Source organism: Zalophus californianus, chromosome 3, assembly GCF_009762305.2.
Source record: "Zalophus californianus isolate mZalCal1 chromosome 3, mZalCal1.pri.v2, whole genome shotgun sequence".
NCBI lineage: Eukaryota > Metazoa > Chordata > Mammalia > Carnivora > Otariidae > Zalophus > Zalophus californianus.
The window spans coordinates 121,232,680-121,248,154 of NC_045597.1; the positions used below are offsets into that span (position 1 = coordinate 121,232,680).

The 15,475-nt window shown below is 37.9% G+C and overlaps 1 pseudogene; it reads right to left on the minus strand.

Annotated features, from left to right (window-relative positions):
• The window catches only part of LOC113920374, a 33,889-nt pseudogene extending 19,161 nt beyond the window's left edge, over window positions 1–14,728 (minus strand).
• Window positions 14,729–15,475: the final 747 nt, after the last annotated feature.

Sequence of the window (15,475 nt, forward strand, 5' to 3'; positions counted from 1 at the left end):
TTAGACATTTGTCTTGAATTGGTTTCTATGCAATTAGTAGAAACAAAATTCATTTTCTTTGAAAAACTTGTTGTGAATGGTTGTCAACAATAAACAAAAACCATTGTCTATCCATATTTCAAGCATGTGATGAGTTTACGTGGGTTGTTATGGTATCCTAACTGACATCTGTAACACTTCCATATGGCAGATGTGTCTCATATGAATGTCAGGGATCGTGGTTAATGGGCATGTGCTCTGTTCCAGAGGGGAATCCATTTCCCATCTCCACCTAATTTTTGTTTTGTAGGAACCGGGGTTCAGTGTTGATAAATTTCTAGTTTTCCAAAATAAGCTAGAAATCTCGATTTTGATGTGAAATCTCCCAATGTTTTATGTTGGTTCAATCTTTAAAAAAAATTATTTATGTTAATTTCCAGGCCTTGTCAGCAATGGAGGCTTTGACCATTATAAGGTTTGTCTGGTTTGTGTGGTGAGGTGAAGAGAGATGATTTCACGTATATAAGAAGAGAATTTGATTAAGCAACAAGATAATCCACAAAGTACCTTTCTAAAACTAAACTAGTCTATGAAATCCTCAATATTTAATAGTTTTCCCAAAATCAAAAAAAATATGCCTTTCCTACAAATGAATTCTATGAAAAATTTTGGTAAGTAAGCATTCTCAAAAATGCCCACTGGACCCAATCCCTTAAAATAGAGATTAAATAATTTAGGAGACTCAAATAATCATATGTTCATTCATTCATTTGTTCATTCGACAAATGCAAGCATTCAGCATTGTGTTTGGCACTGGCACAAATAAGATACAAGATAAAATCCTTGTTCTCATAAGGCTCGCAGTCACTGGGTGGGGAGGTAAATAAATAGGTAGGTCAACACACTGCAGTGTGTTGAATGCTTTAAAGTGGGAGAGTGCAGTATGATACTGAAATATATAGAAGGAACATACAACCCACCCTTGGAACTGGGAGGTAGGGGAATGGGCTAGAGAATGTTCCTCGTAGAAGTGCCTTATGGCAGAAGGATAAGTATGCATCACCTAGGTGAAGAATGAGCATGTTTAAAGACCAAGTAACTGCAAAGAATAAAATGCTTTCAACAAATTATAAAATGGCAAAAAGAAATAGGCCAACCGTAAGAAAGAGGAATGCAGAACATTAGTCACACACAAAAGTACTAGCTTCAAACAACAAGACATTTGGTGAAATTTTGGAACAAGTAGCAGCACTAAGATACTCCAGATAAGTAGCCATAAGAAACAGAGATATTCTTTCCAAACCAGCACTCCAGGCGACCACACATTTTTGAGTTAAGAGAGTGCACAGCAGTTTCTTTGAAGATTCCTGAAACCAAGCATCAGCTTTTCATGCATGCTGTGTAGTAAGGAATACCCACCTTTTCAGTGACCCCTTGTACAAAAAAAAAAAAAAAAAGCACAACATCTTCACTAGAAACAAACCAGAATTTAAATCAGCATGGAACAGCCATTCGGTAATCCCCACCACCCCCAAAGTTACTCAGCCCTAATAAACTACCATCCATCTTTTATTGTAACTCTTGAGAACCCAGATCTTCCCCATAGGAACTCCCATAATTACTGTGACCATTCACACACTTTTATGCAATTTCTGTCTTCAAATGTTCTAGGAAATTCTCTTCTCAGTACTTACACTTGATTTCAGAGGGAGGAAGTGGCAGAAATAAATGTAAAAGCTACTCAACCTTTGCTTATTTCTATTGGAGAGAATGATGTCAGGAAAGTCAAGATGCTGTGGGAATATGGTTAGATAAAGAATAAGGGGGAGGAGAACTGCAGAATGTTCTGGTGAGGCAGTGAAGAGAGGAATGGTTAGCTAGATCCTGGGGAAGGCAGCCCAGGAATGCAGTAAGTGGATAAATGAAAAGTAAGTCTAAATAAAGCTGTGACATACAGTTGATATATGCACAGTGATTTCGATATCTACCAGGATGTATCCATTAAGAGTCTTTTTATTTCTAAAACCCAATTTAAGCTGGCTTACTCAAAGATTATTTATTGGTTCATATAACTGAAAGGTCCAAGGAGTACGTTGGGCTTCGGACACAGCAGGAGTTCAGAAGTTCAAATCATGCCATTGAAACCAGATTTTTCTCTTGTCTCTGTCTTCTAGTTTGCTGCCTTCCATCACTAAGCACAACATGTTGACTGTTGACAGCTTCAGGGTTACCCTGGTGGCAGCAAGGTACCGAAATTTGGTGTTTGGTTTTATGCCCTCATTTCAGTACTTTATCTTATGTTCTCATTTGACCTTTTTTTTTCGATTTTTGTATTGTGTGAAAATACACATTTATACAAAATTTACCATTTTGACTATTTTTAAGGGTACAGTTCAGTGGTACTAAACACATTCACAATGTTGTGCTACTGTCACCACCATCCATCTCCAGGACTCTTTTCATCTTGTAAAACTGAAACTCTCGACCCCGTGAGTATTAACTTCCCAATCCCTCCTTTCCCCCAGCCCCTGACAACCACCCTCCTACTTTCTGTCTCCACCTTCTTAACTACTCTAAGTACCTCGCATAAGTGGAATCATACAGTATTTGTCTTCTTGTGACTGGCTGATTTCACTTAGTGTAATGTCCTCAATGTTCATTCATATTGTAGCAAATGTCAGAATTTCATTCCTTTTAAGGCTAAATAATAATCCATTGTATGCATATACCCCATTTTGCTTATCCATTCACCCACCAGTGGGTACTTGGGCTGTTCCCACATCTTACTTCTTGTGAACAATGATGCTATGAACATAAGTATACAATTATCTTTTCAAGACCTTGCTTTCCTTCTCTTGGATATATACTCAGAAGTGGCAATGCTGGGTCAGATGGTAATTCTTTTGTGGGGATTTTTTGTTGTTGTTTTTGGGTTTTTTTTTTTTAAAGATTTTATTTATTTATTTGACAGAGAGAGACACAGCGAGAGAGGGAACACAAGCAGGGGGAGTGGGAGAGGGAGAAGCAGGCCTCCCACTGAGCAGGGAGCCCTATGCAGGGCTCAATCCCAGGACCCTGGGATCATGACCAGAGTTGAAGGCAGACTCTTAACGACTGAGCCATCCAGGCACCATTTTACAATTTTACATTCCCACCAACAGAGCACAAGAGTTCCAATCCTTCCATTTGTTTTTGATCAAAGCCATCCTAAAGGGTGTTTGTTGGTATCTCATTGCAGTTTTGATATGCACTTCCTAATGATGAGTGAGGTTGAGCATCTTTTCATGTGCTTGTTGGCCATTTGTATAGCTTCCTTGAGAAATGTCTACTGAAGTCCTTTGCTTATTTTTGAATCAGATTGTTTATTTTTGTTGTTGTTGTTAAGTTTTAGGAGTTATCTATATATTCTCAATATTAATCCCTTATCAGTGTGATTTGCAAATATTTTCTCCCATTTTGTAGGTTGCCTTCTTACCCTGTTTATAGCATCTTTTAACGCAATTTTTAAATTTTTCATGAAGTCCAATTTGTCTATTTTTTTCATTTGCTGTTTGTGCCTTTGGTGTGACAAGATGTTTAATTTTGATTTTAAAAAAAGGCAAAGACTCTTTTCCAGGATTTTCAAAAAATTTTTTCATTGTCTCCCGGGCTCTGATTAGGTGCATGCAATCACTGTAACTAGACCTATACTTAGAAAGTATACAAAACATAAGAAGCATTAGGAAGAGTAACATAACTGGGGAAATGTCTCTTATCTGCAACATTCTGGAATGGTAATGCATAATACAACCCACAAAATTTCATAAGTGTATACCAAATCGGGACTCAGTCTTTCTTTTGTATGACACCTATAAATATTTTAGCAAAAAGATACCCCAACAATGAAACCTTTCTCTGCAGTCACAACCTGAAACATATTCACCATGCTACATTTTGCTCAACAGATCAGTAGGCATCAAGAGGTACTGAAATACAGGGCCCTGAATGTCTCAGTCAGTTAAGGGTCTGCCTTTGGTTCAGGTCATGATCCCAGGGTCCCGGGATCGAGACCTGCATTGGCTCCCAGCTCAGCAGGGAATCTGCTTCTCCCTTTTTCTCTGCCCCCATTTGTGCTCTCTCTCGCTCTCTCTCAAGTAAAGAAATAAAATCTTTAAAAAAAGAGAGGTACTGAAATAAAACACAAACACTTAAAAATAAGTTATATTGAATACTCTTTTAGAATACTTTCTTTTCACCTCAAGAATGATGTTGTAGAACCAGAATAATTTCAGAGACCAATTAAAACACAAATTGAAGTCAGAGAAAGCAATATATCTTAGTCTATTCAGGCTGCTATAACAGAATACCATAGGTGGGGTGGCTTATATACAATAGAAATTTATTTTTCATAGTTCTAGAGGCTACAAAGTCCATGATTAAGGTGCTGGCAGATTAGGTATGTAGAGAGGCCCACTTCCTGGTTGACACATGGCCATCTTTCTCCCTCTGTCCTCACATGGCAGAAGGGTGTGGGGGGAGGTCTCTGGGGTCTCTTTTAAAAGGGCATTAATCTTATTCACAAGGGTTCCACCTTTATGAGTTAATCACCTTACAAAGGCCCCACCTCCAAACACCATCACTTTGGGATGGGTTTCAACCAATGAATTTGGGGGGCATAAAAACATTCACTCTATACTAAAATCAAAGTAAAATAGTTACACATTTTTTGTGTGAATAACAGGTAACTGAAAGAATGCACTAGTAAAACCTATGAACTCATTAAAGGTATAAAGATATCAATCAAGTAAATATAGGTTTAATAGGTAGAAACCATAGGATTTGCTTGAAAAGTATGTGCATATTATAAGAAAGGAGAAGTTATGAACAACTCTGATTTGAGAGATTAGTTGATAGCTATATTATGCCAAAGTCATAATTGGCATAATTCAGAACTAATGGGGCAAGGGATATCCATTGACAATTAAGTCCGTTAAATTTAGAGCAAACTAAAAAGAAATTGTACTTACCTCAGTAAATAATAAATATGAGGAGCTCATTAGAAACTCAAAAATTGGGAAACCTGAAAATTTAAATGAATCTGAAAATATTTTCTTCATGAATTGCAGAACCATTAAGTGAAACTGGTATGAATAGAACTTGAAGGGTTTCATAGATGGTAATTATACACTCTCTTAATTTCAATATCTTGGTCATTATTTCACAAGGCAGCATATTCCATTATAGAAAATCTCTGACCATTAGAAAGTCCTTCTTTCATTTGAACTAAAGCTTCTAGTTACTTCCTACCTTAGAATCACTCAGGAGGAAAAAAAAAAGATTTATATTCAGAATTAAAACCATTGATCTCTATGTGATCCAACCAATACAGACTAGAACAGAAATATGGCCTCCTCTTTTGTTCAGGACACATACCTTCCACTTATGCCCCAAAATAAAAATTCATTAACTTTATTGACAACTTACTCTTACTGAATTCTGTGCTGGATATTGATTGTTTTATAGCCATCGTTCATTTTCACTTCCTTGTATGCTCTCCCTTATACTGCTGAATAATCCCCTTTCCACCCCTCACCCCCCTCACCTCCAGATATCCAGCTCCTAATCCCTAGAACCTGCGAGTGTTACCTTGTCTGACAACAGGGACCCTGCAGATGTTATTAAATTAAGAATCTTGAGATGGGGACATAATCCTGGATTATCCAGGTTGACCCTAAACGTAATCGTGCATGTCCTTAGAAAAGGGAGGCAGAGGGATATTTGAAACACAAGAAGTCAGTATGATGAAGGGAAACAAGAAGAGGGAAAAAAGTGGTGTGATGCAAGGCCATGAACAAAAGAATAGGGATGCTGTCCAGAAGCTGGAAAAGTCAAGGAAATGGATTTGTCCCTAGAATCTCTGAAGGAAGTATGGTCCTGCCAACACCTTGATTTCCACCCCCGTGAAACCTGGGTCAGACTTCTGGCCTCCAGAGCTCTGAGAGAATAATATACATTGTTTTAAACCACCAAGTATTTGATAGTTTGTTACACCCACAGAAAACTAAAACACCCTCTCTTTGGGAGGGGGCAATCACATGAAATTTGGGACACGGTAGAGAATCTAAGTCATTATTACCCTTCTAACGGTAATGTTCAGGCACAGAGGATTTGGCAGTGGCTCCTAGGACCTGTTCTATACTTCAGCTTTTCATGCTGAAGGCAGCGAGGCCCGTTGGCAGTGGGCATCTGCAATTCCCACAAATTTCTGATTTCCTGAAACCTAGCAACAGCTTTCCATGACTTCTACCACATCCTCAGCTCTCCCAAATGATCTTAAGCTCCTGAATTTAAACCCTTCCTAAAAATGTAAAACAAAATAAACCCTTCCTGGTTTGAAACACCTGAAGCGCTGTTTTCCTGACCAAACCTTGACTAGTAACACCCAAGCTCTGAATGTCCTACAGCTTACTTAGAATAAACACAGGATATTTTGCTTCCACAAATTGTACAAGGCTCTCATTTCTACAAATTAGCAGTCATGGGAAGAGTTAAATGTTTTCCAAAGCAATATAAATAAATGTGCATAAAGAGAAAAGTATAACATTTAATATTTACTTATGCCCTCATTCATTCAACAAATATTTTCTTGAGCACCAGCTCTGTTGGAGATGCCATATACAATATTAGAGATTCAACGATGAGCAAGTTAGGTGTTATTCCTACCAACGAAGTTGATAGTAAGAGGAGAAAAGAGCAAATATATAGGCAATTGAATAGAGAATATAACATTCTGTGAAAAAATAAGTTCACGGTGCTACAGAAGAATACAACCTTAGCAGGATCAAGGAACGCTTCTTGAATGAAGTTATGCCTAAGCCAAGATCAAAAGCGTAATGGGAATTACTGAGGTGTTATGTAAATGGAAGAAAAAATAACCCTTCTCTCCCCCACTTGCCACATCTGCCCTTTGTCCCTCCTCTTCCATCTATGAATCCCCACAGGACTCAAGCCATCTCTGACTTCTTTCCAACACATAGCAAGTTATACCACAAGTGAAAGCAGATATTATTGAAAGGCAATGAGCATATCCTCCAGTTATGAGTTTCCGAAATAAAAATCTAGAAAACAGGGTAGTCATTTGAAAGGAGAGTTTAGCAGAAAGCAGAGGACACCGCGAATATAGAATATGGCTCCCACAGCTGCTGCTCACTCACTCGCGCTGCCCATCTGGTGACTATTGCAGTTATTTGGATTTAATTACTGGCCAGCATAGGACTGTCAAAATTTCTGAAACCAAATATCTTTATGCAGAATTCTGCAATTTACTAGGGGTCTCTTGTTTGGTTTGAGTGTTTCACACACCTATTTTACTTACCAGGTCTCTCAAAGCATTTACTCATGAATCCTACTTCCAAAAAAAAAAAAAAAGCATGCAGATTTAAGTCAGTCAAACCTAACTTTAGAGCTCAGTTCAGCACTTACTACATGTGTAATCTGGGGCAAACTACTTAAATTACCTAGTCTTTCTTTATTAATCTGTAAAATGAATATAATAATATCTAACCTTGCTTAGAAATAATGCCTGTGAAATGCCCAGCTCAATGGTTGACTTGCTCTTCCTGCCCTTCCTCCCTTCCTCTCTTCCTTCCTTCCTTCCTTCTTTGTTTTAAGATAGTGCAGCATGTAATTATATTGCAATAATCATGTCCCAGCATCTAAGATATAAATTAAAACGTTTTTTCCAGCTTGAATATGAGCTTATAATCAGCAAAGTCTCAAGACTTTAGATTTGAAACAATCTGTCAAACGGATCAAATAAGTGGGGACACTCAGGCCCCAACTTGCCCTTCTTCCACCCTCAGAGGAATGTCTTCTCAGTTAACATGGTCCTCTTTTTTGAATTATTAATGGCAACAGGAAACAATTCTTCCTGGTTAGATCAGTAAATCCAATTTTCTATTGCCCACTTCAAGCATTAAGTCAAGCTCCAAATAATGATAGCATTATATCAAAGTAATGGACAAAATAGTCTATATCATGCAAAATTAAAATGTGAATTAATTTCCAAAGAAAAAAATATTTTCAGTGGTATTAGTTCTTTCATTCTTATTGCCTACTGGGAATGAAGAGAATTGCTCTCAAATCATGTGATGGATTGGTCCCAGAACAAGCAGTAAGAACTAATTCACCAATTAAGTTTTAAAAAATCCAAGGAACTGAGCACATGTCTAATAAAAAGAACATGGATCCCTGAAGGGAAGAAGAAGAAAGACAAGGAGGAGGAGGAAGAGCAGGAGCAAGAAGGCACTGGATCACAAAAAGAAGGCTATGTGGTCTAATGAATGAAACATTGCACTGAGTATAGGAGGGAGAGTTTGCCATTGCCATGTGACATTGAAGGAGACATGTGCTGCTCATGTTCCAGGGTCTGAAAAGGAGATTGGGATATAAGTGACTCATCAAGAAATACTTCAGTATACTCTGATATTTTGTTGATGCTATAAAAATGGCATCATCTGCATTTTCTTAATCTACTTTGTTTTAGGAGGATTTATCAGTATTACTCACAGAGTATGAGAACCCAGCAGGCAAGAGCTACCCCTTTTCCAATTTGGTGCCCTGACAGTTTTCCTAGAAAAATGTTTTAAACAAAGCATATGTATGTCACAGGGAATAGAATCAAAAGCCAGAGACAATTGCATGACTCTTAGCACGTCATTAAACGATGTAAGGTTTTGCCAATTGTCCATGTATTTGCACAACTATTTGGACAATATATTTGTCCAGGAAATTTTTTTAAGGTTGGAAGATATTTATTTTCTTTAAACAAGGTCATAAGTAACAAGAAACAGAGTAGGTCCCATATTGCAGACTGTGCAGGAGATCAGGGATGGGCAGTTGTTTGCTGGAAAGTTGGAGGGGGCCACACATCACCTAAGACAGTCACAGAAAAGATGGGCTTCGGGAGACTGCCCTTGGAAATGGCGTATAAGGGCAGCAGGGGAGGTGAGGGCACAGTGCTGTTGATGAGGGAGGAGGGCCTTACTGTTGTTACGAAAAGTGATACGGAAGCACAAATGGCAAACGACATAATGAACGTGAAATATAAACACTACAGCTATTCAGTATTAGGATCATTTCCTCCAATGTTAGGCTGGGGAAATCAGCAACCTGTTGGATTCCTTAGACACAACTATCCTACTCAAGTTACCATGAGATATTCATTTCCCAAAGTCAACTCATAAGCCAGGAATGAACCATTAACATCTTTTTCTCCACATTAGTATCATTCAGTATTTCAGATTCAGGGAAGGAGGTGTATGCCCGAGGTTTCAGACAGGTTTGACGCTTCCGGCTACCAAAAGATAGAAACTCTTTTTAAGATACATGAAAACATAGCTGTAGCTGGAAGTGGGGGTTGTTTGGTCATTCGGGTTTGGTTTAGTTTTTTATGTGACTGTCTCCTTCACTCTAGCAGGAATTCCTCGAAAGTAGCGGCTTTGCTACACGGGCATCTTTGATTTTGCAGCTCTGAACATGGTCCTTGACACAGCGAAGAGATTCAGTCTAGTTGAGATGGAGGGACAGGGAGGAAGATGAATGGCTAAGCAAATATTCATGGGTGAGTTGTGGCAATGACAGGTACTTAGAAATGTCCTTTAGTTAAGAGAGATGACTTACATTCCTCAGTTCCCAGGCAAACTTTCTTTCTTGAAGCATGGAAACGCCTAAAAGATTTTCCCTATTGGAAGATGGAGAAATTTCTGCTCTCCAGACAAAGCTACAGAATACCTTCGAGCCAGACTATTAACCTAAACACCAGAACCCTAAAGCACTGAAATGAAGGGACTAGAATATAGTGAGGGTGTAGAATCTATGAAAATGAACTAAAAAATAGCAGCGCTGTTTTATCAAGGTTAAGTGCAAAGTAATTCAATTACAAATCTGAAGTATAAATGGAAACATTAAGACCTCGGACTTGGGGCCCCTCCCTTCACCAAGAGCCTTCAAGTCCTTTTCCCTCCCATGAGAAAAGCAGGGTGGTTAGGTTTAGTAATTGTCCTTATGTGGAAAATACATGGTTTAGGTTTCCTGTCCTAAAAGACTTAGTCTCATTTCAGCTTGGAAAAATCCTTCCTAGAAAAATAAAGTTGACAGGAAACTAAATGCTCACCATTGAAGTCAATTATTAATGGAACATGTCCCGATTTTCTCTTGTGAAAAGAGAAAATATATAAATACATTTGCTCTTTAACTCTGATTAATTGAAAGGGAATAACAGAAAACTTTACATTTTTAAAGCACAAAATCACCAAATTTCACTAAAGGGGAGACTGTTCAGGTCTTCACACACACATTTAAGTATTCACTGTCACGTGATCACTACCCCTAACCACAGGGCATGTGTCACTTAGATCCATCTTGCTTAACCTCGCCAACTAATTATGGTTACACACCAGAGACAATGAAGGAAGGAAATTATTCTAAAGAGCTAATCAAAATATAAAAGCCACATGTCATTAAAATGCAAAATTAACACACAAATAGCTATTCTTAGAGTTGGGAAAAAAATTGTTCTAAAGATAGTCATTTGCTTCACATTTCAAAGAAATATTACCGTGACCATAGGAATGTCAGTAAAGGGATGTCTGTGACTGTAACACAAAGCAAAACCATGCTTTTCTTAGGTGTAATGAATTATGGATTAATCTGTAAGATAACTATTTGAATGGATTTATTTCTTATCAACAGAAAGTGGTTTTTCTTCCTTTAGAATCCTGCCATTCTATCCTGAAACTTTTTCAGGAGCTCATATTTGTTTGGGTTTTTACTTGTTTGTTACAGAGACACATTTTTAAGAATTATTTTCTCTTAATAGTGAGCGTAATCACTTTTCCTTTTATTCCAATGGTTGAAATATGTTCTCCTGTTGGTAAATGTGGCTCAGGAAAATGACTGACCTTTTCAAACGAAATTTATAATTTTAGAAATGTAAAACTTAACATTCTTTAGTAATCTAATATTAAAATACATTTAGGTTGATCTATAAAATGCTCTGATTTCAACTATTCTTTTTTGAGTGTGCAATAGAGAAACATTAACAATGCGTGTGGTTTAGAAAAATTCATTTATATAGCTGTTTGCCATGTCATGATGTATTTTAAACAAAAGAGGTACAGACAAAGGTATTGATTTTAGGGACTTAACTAAATAAACAGTATGTAAATTGGGTCTTTTTCTATAAAATTAGATCAGGACACACATATTACACTGCCTTTTTCTATAAGAATGACAGCTATTGAATTTGGCAGACATTGGAATTTGGTTAAAGAGTTACAGACCTTTGATCTTTGGATTACAATTAAATGAAACCATTGTAAAAGGACAGTGGTGGGCCAGCCAATTCCTCAAGCACACCATAGCAGCCAGGAGGCGTTACCGTTTAGTGCTGTCAAGAAATCGACTGCATTCAGCTCTAAGTCCCATGCCTGCTGGTGGATGATGAGGATGGTGATGATATCCTCATGAGAATACACAGTAACACCTTGAGAACACAAGTCGGTGTTTTTCCTCCCCTTGAGTTTCGATCATATACCCATGCTGATCTATTATACTTTCAAGTAATGATATAATACCCCGGGGTGGGGGGGTGGGGAGCAGTTGGCTCATTTATATATATTTTTCTTAAGACTCTACATGGGGTTATTTTTAGAGCCAGTAGAGAGAAACACAGAATCTCGGGTTCGAATTCACTGGAGTTTTAAGAAAAACGAATGGAGGGAAGGAACTGAAGGTTAACGTTGCTCATTACTTCCTCATTTGTAGGAATGTTTGTTTTGTTCTGTTTTTTTCCTTCTTTCTTTTTTTTTTCTTCTCTCTCTCTTTTATTTTAATAACACTTTCCTAATCAACCTGGCTGTTAATAAATTAACTTTCACAGTCATACCCAAGGGAGTCATTCCCTTCAAGTCTTTGCTTTTTAAGCTAAATTCTCCAAGTTACAAATAACACCATTAGGCCATAATGACAACATTTGACCACCATTTTTAAAAAGAGATTTATTGATAACCTTTTGGATAAGAGGAATGCTCTGTCCCAAAGTTCCTTATTAATCCATATTCTTCTTCTATAATTATTCCTAATTCTAGCAAGAAGTGCCCTAATAAATGGACAATAAAGAGTGACTTGGCAAGTTTTCTTCATCTAAAATTATATATTCATAGCAACAAATAGGCAAGTTAGCTCTCTCTTAGGTCTTTTTATCCAGCCCACCAGATCTGTGTTCTTTTTTTTTTTTTTAAACCTTCTTTGTTATGTCATTCTGCAGACAGAGCTCAGGCTGTTTCCTGTCACCCACTGGAGCAAACTGCTCAACAGAAAGCACAGTTGGACAGCCCTTAATTAGTGCTACTTGGGATAGTCAGTGTGTGAGCTTGTGTCAGCATCTCACTTAAACAGGAATAGAGCAGTGAGAATCAGCTGACAGTTTGAGATGCAAGACACCAGGTCCACTTCCACCTACAGTCATACATTGCATGCTGCATGCCTGTGAATGGTAGGAAAAATGTTGGAAATAATGTTCTGTATGTAAATTGGAGTCAAATTATTCCATCACATCTTACAGGGTATTTATTTCTTTAAGTCATCCGGTCCATGTTCTCCATCAAAAGCAAATGGGCAAAAAGAAATAAGATAAATTTCGAACTCACTTGCTGGCAACGAAATCCTAAAAATTAACCAGACAGACCTGGCACAATTTTTTAATATTAAAAAAAAAACACAGAGACTAACACTTTATAATTAGTTAACTGGAGTGATGGAATGCAATTAACTTAAAATCAACTGAACAATCGCCTTGGGATTTGCATTTTATTTTGCATTGCTATCAAATGTGCTAAAATGATCATTGATTATCATGGTATCATCTATGTAACTTAAATAGAAATCAAATTGAATCCGGGTAGACTAGGTAACTAACAAACTTCTTAGCCAAAATCTGAGCTTTATCAACTTAAACTTTTCACATCGGTGAACATAAAGAAAGATTTACAGCTTGACAAATCTCTCGCGGGACAAAAACCCGAACACAGAGCTCTACCATCTGCTTGCACCCCTCAAGTTAAGATGACTAGCTATTCTGATATTGTATTACAGTTTCATCTCAAGAGCCAAACCCAAAATTTGATACAGAATTTGGTTCAGTTCTGTGATGGTGGGATTTTCTTTGTTGTAGAACAGACACTGTTTAGTCTGGGTGAAAAATGAGATCAATATATTCTAAACCTGTAACTTATTATAAACATAACCTCCCCCAAAAGTGTTTTAAATTAATATTTTTCTAGTGGCTAATAGAGTCCCTTTAGGTTAAACATGAAGGGAGCATACCATGCATGTTTTCAGAGGGTAAACAGCCAACACTTCCTTTTTTTTTTTTTTTAAATCTCTCTGGAACGTAGCTATTGTACTTTATACAGTAGACAATTTTAGAAACTGTTTTTGCTTTTTGTTGTTGCAGTTCAGAGGTAGGGTGGCGTTTCGGGGCTGATGGCAACACAGCCTCCTTTATAAGGATGAATGAAGATGAAAAGCAAGACAAATAGAAGCGAATGAGACACTGCTTTATGTGATTCATGATAGCTTGCCATAAGCCTGTTAGCCTCTGCCTGGCTCTCCTCCCTGAGAAAATAATGGATAGTTACAATGTGTATAGTGACACTGTCAAACCATCAGGAATTGCTGATTATAGTGCTAAATATTGATCTCTGCTTCACATGTGTCAAAATTCTTTCTTCCCTTAATTAGAACTTCCCTAAGCACCATACAAGAACAAACTGAATATATCAGATCTCTGTGAAAAGGAGTGTGATACTAGCATATAATTGTGACCTCTTGTCTTCTCCTTTTCTCTTGAGTTCTGAGATGACTTCGGCTGTCTCTCCTGCCCTTCCCAGCCCATGTGATCATCATGCTCATTTTTCCCAATCTAACCATAGGAAGATTTCTCCCAGCCTCTGCTTTTCATCATTCTGAACCACTAGGGTAGTAGTCAGATGGCAGGGAGACTTAAAGTGCCAGAAGGTGCCTTTTTCTATTTGTTTGTTTCATGGTACACCGCACCAGGCAATGACCTGTGGCAACAATGTCATACAAAACGGAGACAGGTTCACCCAATCAAAGGGAGCTTTAAAATTAATACAGACCCCTTCATTTCTTCATGTGAGATCTGGGAAGGGCAATTTCAGAGTGCCATAGTCTTCCTGATTATCAGTCACATTCACTTCAAAAATATGTTTAAGAAACTTTTGTTATGGAAATAATCCCCTTTTAGCTCCAAAGTCCTCCATCAACCGAAGCAGGGTAGAGCTCCCTACTAATTTGATATTACTATTCAATCAACTTCCATATTCTGTACTCCAGCAGTAATGCAATATAATGAAAGGTGGTGATATATGGTTTCAATTTGCACCGCAAACTGAACACTTAACTCATTTATCTTAGTTTACCTGTAATATATTGTTATTTTTTAATCATGACACCATGGTGCATTTGCCTTTAGTTTGATGTGCTTGATAAAATCAATATTTCATTAAAAGATTTTCAAAAATTGTTTGTTTCAAACGCAGAGCCAAACCGGTTTGGCAGCCGGTTTCTTAGAAACGAGGTCCGGCCTGACTCTGCGAGCACCACAAACGCCTCGCAAATACCTGGTGTAGGGGATCTTCGTCTGCAGTCGCCTCCCTGGTAAATTGGCAAGGTCCTCACTCACCATATAGGCTTTCGAGGGGCAATAAATAGCAAATTCCGTTTTTGACCTTTTCATGATAAACCTAGAAGAGGATGATGAAGGGAAGATTATTAAGCCTCCCCATTTTTTTCTAAACAATTCCGACAGGAATCTCTGTCCCGTACAGAGAAACCTCCAAGAGTCCCGTAAGAATGAATGCACGTCCCCTCCCATCGCTGCCCAGGTCACCTGGCTACCTCTCACCGCAGGTGCTCTGCGTCACTGGTAGTGATCAGGTTAGCAAAGTGCAGGGAACTGAACTTTAAATTGGGCTGAGGAGCCTCAGACTGCAATGGAGAGGTGCCAGCATTTCAAATATGCTGGTGCCCAATGATGACACTGAATGCTTGTTTTAATGTGGCATGATTTGCAAGTAGAGCTACTTACATGAGAAATGTTAACTAATGGCAACCGTCGACTTTTTCTCCCTTAGCTTAGGGATGTGGGAAGAAAAATGATCATTGGGCTGGCTGGTTAAAACACACATTACCCATTTTCTTGAAGCCATTCAGCTCACAGAAATCACACTTTTGTCTGTTTTCCCCCTCCATGTTACACATAAAATATAAATTTATCACTATAAATCAATATCCAGCTATCTTCAGAGCCTGCTTTTATGCCCTTTGGAGATAAATGTTGAATATGATAACTGAAGCCAATATAACATCTCTGAATAGATATTTGGCCATTATATAAATACAAGGAATGTGGTGAAATATAAGCTTATATTTG